This window comes from Vicugna pacos, chromosome 9 (assembly GCF_048564905.1).
Source record: "Vicugna pacos chromosome 9, VicPac4, whole genome shotgun sequence".
Taxonomy (NCBI): domain Eukaryota; kingdom Metazoa; phylum Chordata; class Mammalia; order Artiodactyla; family Camelidae; genus Vicugna; species Vicugna pacos.
The window spans coordinates 47,067,030-47,080,377 of record NC_132995.1 but is presented as its reverse complement, the minus strand read 5'-3'; the positions used below and the strand labels follow the sequence as shown (position 1 = coordinate 47,080,377).

The window sequence follows — 13,348 nt, the reverse complement described above, 5'->3', positions numbered from 1 at the left end:
CCCTAATTTCCATTGAGATTTCTTTTTGAGAAGTGTATTAATTAAATTCCACACCTTTCTGGGTTTTTAAGTATTTTTTAATTATTGATTTCCAGCTTAATTCAACTGTACCCAGGGCACTTACTCTGCATGATTTAAATCCTTTGAGATTAGCTGAAACAATTTTTATGGCCCAGAATAAATTTAAGTAAATATTCCAGGTACCTTGGATAATAATGTGTATTCTGCAGCTGTTGGGGGTAGAGTTTTATATAGTTATGCATTATATAAATATAAATTACATATTTAAATATTTTGTTAAATTTGTTAACTTTGCTGTTAAAATCTGTATTTCCACTGATTTTTTCTTTTGCATATTTCTTCAATAAGCTACAGAGATAGTAAAAACCCCTCAAAATGCTTTGGGTTTCAATTTGTGATGTCTATTTCTCCTATTATTTCTGTCCATTTTTCTTTCAGTATCTTGAATCTCTGTGTTATTTGGTGCAGAAAATGTCAGGCTCACTATATGGTATTTCCTTTCTCTCCAGGATCTTTGACCCTGAAGGCCTTGCTATCTTGGTTTCTCTCAGATACTGTCAAGCAGTTAAACGTTCTAGTTAGTTTACTAGTTTATAGAAATGCAGCTAACTGGTATGGCCTGAGTGGTCCCACTGGCCCAATTCATATGTTGAAGCCATAATTCCCAACGTGATGATATTTGGTATCTTTTGGAGGTAGTGAGGTTTAGCCTAGGTCTTTAGAGCGGGACCCTCATGATGGAATTAGCGCTCTTATAAGAAAAGGAAGACAGAGAAATCCTTCTTTCTCTCCCCACAAACAAGCACCAAAGAAAGGCCAGGTGAGGACACAGCAGGAGAGTGGCTGTTACAAGCTAGGATGGGCTCTCGTTAGGAACGGAATCTGCCAACATCCTGACCTTGGACTTCCCAGCCTCCAGAACTGTGAGAAATAACATCTGCTGTTTAAGAAACCTAGTCCATTGTATTTTGTTACGGTGTATGAAGCAAGTGTTTAGACACTAGCTTTTCTAAGTGAGTCATACAGCCAGCCACTTCGCCAGATTCAGTTCCCTTACGTGAGGTCAGTCTTAGGTAAAATTCATCATCCAGAGTTTCCTGGGAGATCAGGCTGTGTGTGTGACTTCCCTCAAAACTGCTTTCTTCCCCTTTCTAACCCTGCCTCCTACACTCCCTCACTGCCTTCTCCTGGGAGCCACCCTCTAAGAAACAACTGGCACCTCAATCTTCGGCCCAGGGTGTGCTTCTGGGAGAATTCAACGCAAGACACCACCTGATTACTTCCTCACTGTTTATTTTCAATGCACGTTCATGTGAAATTTTCCTCCTCAACATAGTGAAAAATATTAGATATATACAAAGGAATATAAGTTATGCATTAACAATAATTTTTCATCTTATGAATGCATTTTCATTGACCTAAAATTTAGCCTCTGTATCAACTTCAATAGGATCACATCTATAACTTGAATTCCTACATTTTATAACATTTCCTACATTAGGAGCATCCTGTATCTTCCAGTTTGAGGGGACCTAGAAGGGCTGTCTGCCTTAAGATTCTCTCCCTACTTTCACACCAAACAGCCATCAATGTCACTCACTCACATACTTTAAAAATTTCCATTATTAGAGTGAGTTAAAAGGGAAAGAAACATTCCCCTATGGAATATTACAAATAAAAAGAGTGCAAAGTCCTATAATGTAGAGATCTTCCAATTCAAACCCATACTTCTACAGGAAAGGAAAAAAAGACAGGAAATGTCATTCCCCAAGGCCACCCACAATTTAGTATTATAACCTAGTTTTTGTGATTTCAAAAACAGCATTTTTTATCAATATAAATTGCTTAGGATTGGCTACTTGGTATATTCACTGGGATTACATTATCAGACTGATTTATAGCTGAAGAAAGTATGCCACAGGGCAGACAAGGACGACAAAGGACTCACGAGAGATTCTAAGAGGGTAAAACATGTCCTTAAAGAAGGGGGCCCAGCAGGGAGAGCTCCAACCCAAGTAAGAGAGAACCCAATGGTCAGGCGGGCAACATCGCTAGTGTGAAGTCAAATTAACTGACAGAAGAATAGAACTGATTCCGTATTAATCCCAGAAGTGACCGCAAACTCTCCAGTGCTTTAATGAACAGATAATATGGGTAGATGGAGAAATAAGATATAAATCTTCACTCATCTGTATTTCATCTTCTCAAGGCCAGTACACAAAAAATAATCTTCAAGCACATATGACACACCACTGACCCAAAAATGATCTGGAACTTCATTTTCCAAATTTTTATCAAAATGTTAGTAAGTTTTTTTTTTAAACTTCATAAACCAATTTCCAATTGCTAAAGAAGTAAATATATTTTAAATAAAACCAACAGATTACCTTAGTTCACAGACTTTGACTAAGGATATATGAGAACATTTTATCTTTACTTCAAGCTAATAATGAACATATAAAATATAATTCTTTGATCCTGCTTTGTTCTATAATTGATCAGGAATAAATAGACTCTTTCAGAGTTATGCAGAAGCCTGAATTTTCTGAGATTACCTTTGTGTAAATTAATGTATATACTGGTCCTGTGAGGTTTGCTAAAGTGGGGTTAATTGGCAGAACACATTCTGAAACTATTTAACATCCTACTGGGACTGTGCTTTTGTGATTCTTACAGCCACACCACAGTGCCATGATCATTTTCAATAAAGCCAAAGCCATTTCAGTAGTACCTCTACTATTCCAATAGAAAATTAGTGAATTAAAACCTTGAAGTTAAATATTTCTTCTCTCCTTAAATGAGTAAGAAGTAGGAGTCGTTTATACCCAGGAATGGTGAATTTGATCCCTGATATGTCTAAGATGGAAGTGTTCGTTTTTCAGCTAAAGTTTCACAATCCACTGGAGAGAGTACAAAGGAAGAAGTAGACGAGGTTAACTGAGGTTCACGTGTACTGGAGAAGCCTGTGTCCTGTGACTGCGGGGGTGACTCTCAGGGATCTGATGATTAGAGATTTCGTTGGGTTTAAGTGCTCTCATCCCAATGTTAAGAGCCGTACATCACCTAATCTCGGCGATCAGTTAGGGCAAGACAAAAAAACCAGGCAGAGCTACAATGGAGCCATGTACTTAGAGCCTGACTCAGCATGGAGGTGCAGGACCCTTGCAATTCAGGTTATTATTCTGGTGCCGAGGGCTTACTCAGGTACATCACACTCTGGGGGTGATGGGGAAGCAGTTGATACAGAAGCAAATAAACTGTTGGCATCTTTTATTCTTTAACAAACTCCACGAGAACAGACCGGCCCCAATGCAGTGAATTCTCTACACTCCTCCTTCGGTGAGGCTCACCCTCCATCTCTGGTCCTGTGGACCACCAAGCGTGTTTCAGCCCTACACCCACTTTGCCAATGAGGCTCTCCTTCCCTGAGGCTTGAGCTTCTTCATCCCAGACAAAATTCATCTCTTATTCTTTTCCTCATAAAGAAAGAATTGATTATTGAATATATTAATGCTATCATTTTTAATGTGATAATTATGAACAATTTTATGCAACATGTTTAGCAGCAGGAAATATTCACCTCATCTGTCCTCTTAAGCACTAATATGTACCATGCAAATCTTGGGAATTTATCTTTGGGACTGAGATTTTAATTTAAGCGTAATAGTTGTATGCAAACAAGCTCAATGATTTAGGGCAGTAAGAACAGCCAAACAATTGTGCACAGAATGTTGTAATTTTTCTCACTAGAAGTACCTCCAGAAATGAGAGTTCTGTCAATTAACTACATATGCTAATTTATTTACAGATAGATGCTTGATTTTAACAGCAGACGCTATAGGCATGAGGAAAGCACTGCTTTATAAGCGCTTACTGTAGAAGGGCCTGGCTATGGATAAATAAAATGGACAATGGGCAAATATAGACAAATATTCCACTTAGCAACAAAGGAAATATTTTGATCTTACAGAACAGATGAGAAAAAAACTTAATAGCATTTTTACTTATAGAAGCAACCTGCTGTATAATGAAAAGAAAGTACATATATGTGCTTATATTCACACATATAAATATTTTACTTTGCCGAGTACAATCATTTAATTTACTGCTTTGTTATTTTACCTGAATGCACAAGCACATCGGTTGGCAATAATCCATTTCCAAGGTTTCCCAAGTACATGAAAATAAAAACCATTCATTTGGATTATACTGCAAATTAGGAACAGTGCTATATATATGGCTTCTTTATATTCTGTCCTAAGAACACACTTGGACTGTCAAATGGCATACTAGAACCTGTTTGAACTCTACACTGATAATGGCAAAAATTTAAGGTGCTGATTATAATTCAAACTACACTGAAACTGCAAAAATGGGAATATTATATAAAAGCAGAGAGATTTAACTCCATTACAAATAGCCAATATAAGCAGCGACTGGTTTTTGTTTGTGTGTGTGGTTTACAGTTAAGTTTGGATCATATGTCTCCAAGTTATGAAACCTGTTGGGTTCAAATAGAGATGCATGTTCCCAGTGCAAAAGAGACACAAAAAAGAAGTCACTTAGTGGCACTTGTACTGGCTTCTCAAGGCTGCTACAGCAAAGTATCACTAACTGCACAGCTTAAAAGAATAGAATTTACTCTCTCACAGTTTTTGAGGTTAGAAGGCCAAAATTGACGTGTCAGCAGGGCCATGCTCCCTCTGCAGGCTTTACAGAAAAATCCTTCTCCTTGGAGTTTCCTGGCAATACTCGCTATTTCTTGGTTTGTAGCTGCGTCATTCTAATTTCTGCTTCCTTCTTCTCATGGACCTCTTCCCTCTGTCTCCTCTGTCTCTATGTATCTCTTTCCCTTCATAAGGACACCAGTCACTGGATTTAGGGCCCACCCCAACCCAGCATGACCTTGTCTTGATTACATTTGCAAAGACCCTAGATCCAAACAAGGTCATATTCTCAGATACTGTGTGTTAGGACTTAAATATAGCTTTTAGGGGTACACAATTCAACCCACAGGCATCTACCCTTTGCTCCTCCAAAATTCATAACTTACCAGTATGCAAAATATATTCACCCCATTTCAACATCCCCAAAAGTTTTAACCCATTCTAGCATCAACTCTAAGTCCCAAATTTCATCTAAATACAATCAATACGAGAACTCACAAATCTTATCTTCGAAACCATCTAAATTAGACTCTGGGTATGGTCCATTCTGGGGAAACAAACCCTTCCATCTGTAGACCTGTGAAACTATAAAATAAGTTATCTGCTTTCAAAATAGAATAGTGGGACAGGCATAGGACAGACAGTCCCATCCCAAAATGGAGAAATTGGAAGGAATAAAGCGGTTATGAGACTAAATTAAGTCTGAAGTCCAGCAGGGCAGACTCCACTAGGTTTCAAGGCCCAAGAATAACCATCTGTGGCTTGATATTCTGCCCTCTGGTCATGCAGAGGTCCCACTGGTCCCAGAATCTGGGCCCATGGAGACCTTGCTGGCCCTAGCTTCCACCTCTATTAATCTAGGCAAGTAGTGTTTCTGCCAGGATAAAGTTCTCTAAAACACTGTCTCCCATGCAATTTACAGAGCATGTTCTCCCCAGATCCTCCTGAATAACCTCATCTATATTCCTAGGTTCAGCTGAGACGAATGACTAGACTCATGAGTCACACTCTTTGGCAAAATTTGCCCAGCCACATACTTGATGTTCTCTCTAGAGCATTTTTTGCACTATGGATAGGCTGAGAACGTTCCAACTCATCGAATTCTGGTTCCTTTTTTTGCTTAACAGTTCCTTCTTCAATTTATCCCTTTCCTCCGGTGCTTTACTACAAGCTGTGAGGAGAAACCAGGGCACATCTTCTGTATGTCATTCGGAAACATTCTGAGGTAAATATGAAGTTCATCACTTACAAATTCTACTAGCACACAATTCATCCAACAGTCCCACCACTTTATAACTAGGATTGCCTTCCCTCCAGTGTCTCATAATATGACCCTCTTTTCTTTTGGAGACGTCGCCAGAAGCACTTTAGCCTCCACATTTCCACCAAGAGTCTCTTCAAGGCAATCTAGGACTTTTCTATGATACACCTGAAAATTCTTCCAACATCTACCCATTACACAGTTCCAAAGCCACATCCATATTTTTAAATCTTTGTTTCAGTAGCACAGAACTTACAGTACCAAAATCTGTATTAGTTTCCTAGGGTGGCTGCAACAAAGTATCCCAAACTGGGTGGCCTAAAATAACAGAAATTTATTCCCTCACTATTCTGGAGCCCAAAAGTCCAAAATCAAGGTGTCACAGCAGTCACGCACCTTCTAAAAGCTCTGGATAAGAATTCTTCCTGGAATGGGATTGCTGGATCATATGGTAAGTCTATTTTTAATTTTTAAAGAAATCTCCATACTGTTTTCCATAGTGGCTGCAACAAATTACATTCTCAACAACAGTGTAGGAGGGTTCCCTTTTGTCCACACCCTCTCCAGCATTTATCGCCTGTGGACTTTTTACTGATGGCTATTCTGACCAGTGTGAGGTGACACCTCATTGCAGTTTTGATCTGCATTTCTCTGAAAATTAGCAATATTAAGCATCTTTTCATACGCCTATTGGCCATCTGTATGTCTTCACTGGAGAAATGTCTGTTTAGGTCTTCTGCCCACTTTTGGATTTTTTTTTTTTGGTTGTTGTTATTGTGTTGTATGAGCTGTTTATACATTTTGGAAATTAAGCCCTTGTCAGTCCCATCATTTGCAAATATTTTCTCCCAGTCTGTAGGTCATCTTTTTGTTTTATCTATGGTTTCCTTTGCTCTGTCAAAGCTTGTTACCATATGATCCAGCAATCCCTCTCCTGGGCATATATACAGAGAAAACTATAATTCTAAAAGATATAGGCACCCCAATGTTCATAGTAGCACGATTTACAACAGCCAAGACATAGAAGCAACCTAAATGTCCATGGATCTCTCTGTCTCTGTGTATCCAAATCTCATTCTCCTTATAAGGCCTTATCTGGAGCCTACCCTAATCCAAAATGACCTAATCTTAACTTATTCACATCTGCAAAGACTCCAGGTCTAAATAAGGTCATATTTATAAAGTAATCAGGGTTAAGACATGAACGCATCCTTTCGGAGGACACATTTCAACCCACAGTGGATTAAGTGGCAAATTAAATTAATATATACCTCAAAAAAAAAAGTAAATTTTTCTTCCTTCCTACCAGTAGAAATAGAATCATTATGTTTAACAACAGTATTTTTCTGATCTCCTTTCCTGATTACAGGGCTTACTCATTATCACAGTGTTATCCAGGGCACCTCTTATCTTATAGATGGAAAGCAGTGTGTTATTGAACTTGATTCCTCATCTCTTGCTTGTCTATTCTTTGGCTCCAAATTTTACAGATTCCACAGCAAAGAGGTCACCCCATTTGTGTTTCTAGGATACTGGAACCTTTGCTGATTTAGTCTATTTATATATGACCTGCTGACTTAGCTGAATACCCTTACACAGCCTGATTTAAACACTACAAGGAATACTGCCATACTAGATATAATATATAACTTCTAATAAATCACTCAAAAGCTGACAATTCTTTGTGAACACTTCATTTAATTAATAGAAAAAAAGGAAAACTAAATAAAAAAGAAAAATGTAATCAAGTAAGTTGACAGCCAGCAAAAGATAATTAAAAAGATCCTGTTTGTTTCTCCATTTCATTAACATGCAAATGAGATTCATGAAGTTTAATATTGTGTTTCACCAAGAGCCATAGAAACAAATTAAGAATGAAAATGAGTCTCACTGATGGAAGCTCCTGATGAGTATATAAATTAATGAAAAATACGATTTGATCCAATAAATAACATATATATTTTATATACATAGTAGTTTATTGAACCTCAACAAATGAAATAAACAGTGACATTAAATTTTGTATCTCTTTTCATAGGCCAAATCCTATGATAGCTTTTATTACTCAAATGGAGTGGTAGTTAAAACTCCTCTTTACTTTAAAAAGAAGTACAAAATGGAAACTTCATTCTAAGAGCAGTATTGTGATGACAGCATTCCTACAGAGAGGATCCTTGGTACAGGATCTGGATCGACCCCCATAGGGAAAAGGAAAGCCCACTTGCCCATGGAAAGCAATTCAAAATTGAAAATAGAAAGAGACAGTCCAGTCTATAAGGCACTATAAGGCACATAAAAGTAACAGACAAGTATTATCTACACAAATATATTCAAGGCCCCCCCAATTCTCCATTTGTTATAAGGATCTTAATTATTACTCTCAGTGATACTCTCACACTAGGAAATACATAAAGTTATGGCAATTATATACAATAAAAAAAAAGAAATACACATAGGTGACTGTCTCAATATCAGATAAAGATTTTAAATAAACTTAAATTTAAACTCATGCTACAGTGTTAGATATTTATAACATGTACCAGATGGCAAAACACACACACACACACACACACACACAAACATGCACACAATCTACTTGTTATGCTCAGTGTTCAGTGTCCTCAAATATTAAACAATAGCACTAAAGATAACATCAGGGAGTAAAATTAGAAGAAGTGGCCGACATATGGCATGTGAGAAGGGAATAATAAATGAATGAATCAAAGTTTTAATAATATATGATGTTGGTGTCTTTTTTTATGGTTGCTCAGAATGTCTTCTTTGTTAGTATTGCCAATCCTCTCTATCCTCTCTCCATAGAATGCGTGAGCATATGGGTTTTGCCTTAGCATATTACAGAAAGTGATCACAATGATACTCTGACTTTAAATGCATAGAGTTTTGAAATTCTCTTATTTCTGCAGCAAGTTGCCATTTAATTATCTGCACTTTCCTTTAAACATACTCAAGCAATCAAACACAATCTACCTAGGAGATAGCTAGCAATATGAACTGAGTATTCCTAAAGGGGCATAAAAGCTTATTAACTTCCTACTCCTCAACAGGAGAGAAAAATCATGGCATCCACATTGAGAATTAAATAAACAGAGATTATTTTTAAATAACTAGCAACTTTCAGTATCACTTTTTGAAAACTTCCCTGCTTATCTTGAATTAGAAGGCCAATGGTTTTCATGGCTAGTGTATACATAATGGTTGTATATTGTTGCAGAAAAGTTCATTTTAGGATCAAGATGGCAAAGTAGGGAGACTCTGAACTCACCTCCCCCCATAGGCACACCCAAATTAGAACTACGTACAGAGTACCTATCTATGAGAATGACCTGAAGACTAGCAGAAAAGATTTTTCACAACTAAAGATCTAAAGAAAAAGCCACAATAATACAGGTACAGAGACAGAGATGTAGTCTAGTCAGGACCCAGAGGCAGGAGGGAAATCACACCCACAGAGGTCCTCCATGAGGAGCAAGGTGTCCAAGCCTCACATCAGACTCCAGCCCAAGGACAATCAGACCCCAGAAAGCCCATCTTCAAAAACTAGCAGGGCTTATGTTCGGGAGAGCCAGGGGCCTAGAAAACAGAGACTCTACTCTTAGAGGGTGAGAGCAAAATCTCACACACTCCAAGTCCCAGCACAGAGGAAGCAGTTTGAAAGACACCCAGGTCAGACCCATGTGATGCCCTTGGAGGCTTCCAAGAAAGGCAGGAGGAAGGAGAGACCACCCCAGGGGAGTGAGACACTGGTGGTGGCCATTTTTGTTATCTCCTTCTACTGCACTGACATCAGCATTGGCAAGTGCCATTGTGGAATCTTCCCTCTAGACTATTAGTGCCAGGAGCCGACAACACCCACCAGCAGGCCCACAACAGCTATGCACCAGTGGGTCACAAAGCCAGCCAGATGGGGGACCAGCACCACCTACCCACAGTAGTAGGCCCTGCCACAATAGTAGAGTGTATGCAACCTGCACAGGGTACACCCCCTGGAGCATCTAGCTCTGATGGCCAGAGCAGTGTGCCATTGGCCCCCTAGGCCATCTCCTATGGAAGGCACATCAACTAGATTTGGAAATGTAATGGACCTACATAATACACAGAATTAGGCAAAATGGGGAGCAGGGGAATATGCTCCCAATGAAGGAATAAGACAAAACTCCAGAAGAAGAACTAAATGAAACAGAGAAAAGCAATCTACCCAATAAAGAATTCAAGATAAAGATCATGACAGAAGAATGGATGAACACAGTGAGAACTTCAACAAAGAGTCAGAATTTAAAAAAAAAAAATCAGAGAGGAAGAGTAAAATAACTGAAATAAAAAATACACTAAAGGGAATCAACAAATTAGATGATACAGAAGAACAGATCAGTGATCTGGAAGACAAAATAATAGAAATCAACCAAACTGAACAGGAAAAAAAAACTTAAAAAAATAAAGATAGTTTAAGGGCACTCTGAAACAACATCAAGCATAGGAGCATTCACTTCATAGGGTCCCAAAGGGAGAAGAGAGAAAAAGGAGCAGGGAATTTGTCTGAAGAAATAACTGCCAAAAACTTCCCTAACCTAGAGAAGGAAACAGACATCCAATAAGCACAGTCTCAAACAAGATGAACCCGAAGAGGTCCATATCAGGACACACTGTAATTAAAATAGCAAAAATTAAAGTGAGAATATTAAAAGCAGCAAGGGAAAAGCAACCAGTTACATACAAGGGAACTCTTATAAGACTATTAGCTGACTTTTTAACTGAAACTTTTCAGGCCAAAGGGAGTGCATAATATATTCAAAATAATGAAAGGAAAAAAATCTACAACCAATAATACTCTACTTGACAGTTATCATTCAGATTTGAAGGACAGATAGAGTTTGCAGACAAGAAAAAGCTAAGAGTAAAGGAGAAATAATAAAATGGCTGCACTTAGGCTAACAAATTCTTGGCTTTATGCTTACTGTTTGCTTTTAGAATAGTCAGCAAACCTGACTGACCAGACACTGCTCCCAGCCCCAGGCCCATTGTTAAAGCTAAAGTTACTGATTTAACTGTTTGTTTTTGCCTTACTCTGGCAATTAAAATTTACAACCGTATTTGGCTTCTGAGTTATTCCCCAGTAAGGGAGTCACAGGACAATAACCTTAGGAGAATGACCAGACCTCCCAGAGTTTCTCCATGGCACCAGATGAGTCTGACCAGACAAAGAAGGTCATGGGTTGATGACCTTCCAGACCACAGGACGGTTCCATGATGCCAGACAGACTCATCAAGATTTAGGAGGAAGTTTCACCAGCAACCCTTGTTGACCATTATCACCTTTATGCTCCAACCTGTTTGTCTATAAAATCACTAAGCTCCATCCCAAGACAGGTTCACAGTTTTGAAGACACTAGCCTGCTGTGAGTCCTCTTTGCTCAGTAAAGCAATAAAACTGCCTCTTTTCTTCTAAACTCTAAGACCCTGTCTCTGTGTTACTTGGCTCGTCAGGGATGGGGGGCCAATATTTCAGCAGCAAGAGTTCAGCACCACTAAATTGGCCTACAAGAAAAGTTAAAGGAAGTTCTCTAAGCAGAAAGGAAAAGGCCACACTAGAAATAAGAAAATTACAAAGTAAGAAAAAAATCTCACTAGTAAAGGTAAACATATAGTAAAGGTTTAACCACTTCTAAGCTGGTAGGAAGGTTAAAAGACAAAAGTAGTAAAATCATCTATATCTACAATAAGTAATTCAGGCAAATACAAAATAAAAAGATGTAAAACGTAACATCAAAAACATAAAATGTGGAGAGAGGAGTTACAATGTAAGGCTGTTAGAATGCGTTTTAGCTTAATCATCAAATTAAAACAGATACACATATATATGTCATTATATATGAACCTTATAGTACCACAAACCAAAAATATCTATAATACATACACAAAGAAAAGAGAAAGGAATCCAAACATAACATTAAAAATAATCACCAAATCACAAGGGAAGAGAAAAGAAAAGGAAGAACAGAAGAGAACAACAAAGATGAGCAGAAAACAATTAACAAAATGGCAATAAATCAATTCCTATCAATAATTACTTTAATGTAAATGGACTAAATGCTCCAGTCAAAAGACATACAGTAGCTGGATGGATTAGAAAAAGAGACCCATATATATGATACCTATAAGGGACTCCCTTCAGATCTAAAGACACTCAAAGCCTGAAAGTGAGGGGATGGAAAAAGATACTCCATGCAAACGGAAACAAACAGAAAGTCAAGTTAGCAGTAATTATATTAAACAAAATAGCCTTTAAAACAAAGAGTATGAGAAGAAACAAAGAAGGACATTATATAATAATAAAGGGATCAAGCCAACCAAAAATGTAACACCTGTAAATAAATATGCACCCAACATAGGAGCACATCAATACATAAAGAAAACATTAACAAACATAAAGGGAGAAATAGATAGTAATACAATAAAAGTAGGTGACTTTAATACTCCACTTACATCAATGGACTGATAATCCAGACAAAAAAATCAATACAGAAACAATGACCTTAAATTATACATTAGAACAGATGGATTCACAGAGATATACAAAACATTTCATCCAAAAATAGAAGACTACAATCTTTTCAAAGGCACACAGAACTGCCAATTAAAAACTGTCACTTGCCATCTGCCTATACAAGGAACAGGTCACTAGTCACTGTAGTCGCTGACCTTCATACACCTTGAAAGGAGTTCAGGGTGGAGATCAGGAACGAGGCACCCTGTGCCCTGGGAAAAACTGGCAGACTAAGGCCTTCAGATAGATATTTTCAGGAGAAGATTTTATGAGCCCAATTTCTTGCATCCTCTTATATCTAGAAAAGTCTCTCATTAACAGACATCTGTTCCTTGTGAGTAGCAGCAACTTTCTGCCAAAATGTGTGCTTGACTACATATCCCCCTTCAGCAAAATCAAATATGTACTGACCTCCCCCTTACCTCTTCAGAGTAGTTCCTCAGAGCAATCTGAGGCTGTCTCCCAGGTGATAGTCCTCATTATGCCCCAAATAAAACTTAACTAACAACTCTCATGTTATTCTTTTTTTTTTCAGGCAACAGAACATTCTCCAGATAGATCACAAACAGGATAGGCCACAAAAAGAAAAGTCTCAGTGAATTTAAGGATGAAACCATAGCAAGCTTCTTTTCTGACCACAGCAGTATGAGACTAGAAATTAACTACAAGAAAGAAACTAGAAAAAACATGAACACATGGAGTATAAACAATATGCTACCAAACAACCAATGGGTTACTGAAGAAATAAAAAAGAAAATCAGAAAATACCTTGAGACAAATGAAAATGGAAATACAACATTCCAACATCTATGGCAATACAGGCTTACCTCAGGAAAC

General features: G+C 37.9%; 1 protein-coding gene across 1 annotated transcript in view; it reads right to left on the bottom strand.

Annotated features, from left to right (window-relative positions):
• CNTNAP4 (contactin associated protein family member 4) overlaps positions 1-13,348 on the bottom strand; it is a 222,802-nt gene that overhangs the window by 175,196 nt on the left and 34,258 nt on the right. The gene's annotated exons all lie outside the window — the stretch shown is intronic.